Source organism: Penaeus vannamei, chromosome 30 (assembly GCF_042767895.1).
Source record: "Penaeus vannamei isolate JL-2024 chromosome 30, ASM4276789v1, whole genome shotgun sequence".
Taxonomy (NCBI): domain Eukaryota; kingdom Metazoa; phylum Arthropoda; class Malacostraca; order Decapoda; family Penaeidae; genus Penaeus; species Penaeus vannamei.
This window is the reverse complement of record NC_091578.1, coordinates 26,130,168-26,131,198: the sequence shown is the minus strand read 5'-3', so window position 1 is coordinate 26,131,198 and position 1,031 is coordinate 26,130,168.

Sequence of the window (1,031 nt, the reverse complement as noted above, 5' to 3'; positions counted from 1 at the left end):
TGTGTGTGTCTCTGTGTGTGTGTGTGACTGTGTGTGTGTGTCTGTGTGTGTGTACAAATATATGTATAAACATGCGCGCACGCGCGTGTGTGTGTAATTATATATATATATATATATATATATATATATATATATATATATATATATATATATACACACATACACACACACACACGCACACACAAACACAAATACACAGATATTCATGCACACATACACAATAATAATAATAAAAAAATATATTTGTGTGTGTGTACATGTGTACTTGTGCTGGCGTGCGAGTATATTACATATTACCAAGGGACCGTTAAGAAATCTGTTGGTCAAACTTTCATATAACAGAGCAGCGTCCTTCGAAAAGCCTCTGTCGAGGTTTCAGGAACAGAAGTGACTCATTCTATAAAGTATATAAGCTTCGAATTCGTCAGGATCTGAGCATATTCCATCCGGCTTCTTTGCTGCGCTCACCCAAACTCACCATGAAGCTTGTAAGTGACAATACTTACCTCTGTGAGATAGGAAAATATTTTACAATTAGAACTGTCAGGAGTATTCAAATTGCCTTATGATATCCATTGCTGTCCAACATTTTCTTTTGCGCATCTGATTCCAATTTTCCCCTAATTTCAGTACTATTTACCTTACCAACAAAATGTTTTAGAAAACTTTGACAACATAATGTTTAAAACGGTGATTTGAGATTTTTTCCCTATAGGTCATAGATATTTCCACAGAAACATTAAATAACGCAAAACCATTTCTAATATCTCATAAAAAATCCTCCAAACGATACCTTGTTTGCAGCTGTCACTGTTCCTGGTCGTGATGGTGACATTGTCTGGCCTCATCAGCTGGGCCAACGCCATGCCTGACCCCGACCCAGAGGCTGACCCAGCTACCTTCGGCAGGTTTCATGGCGGAGGAGGTGGTCATGGCTTCCACAGGGGACACGGCCGTGGATTTGGAAGGGTTCATGGCCACGGCTTTGCCAGGGGTCACAGTGGTGGCTTCGGCGCTCGTCACGGCTTCCA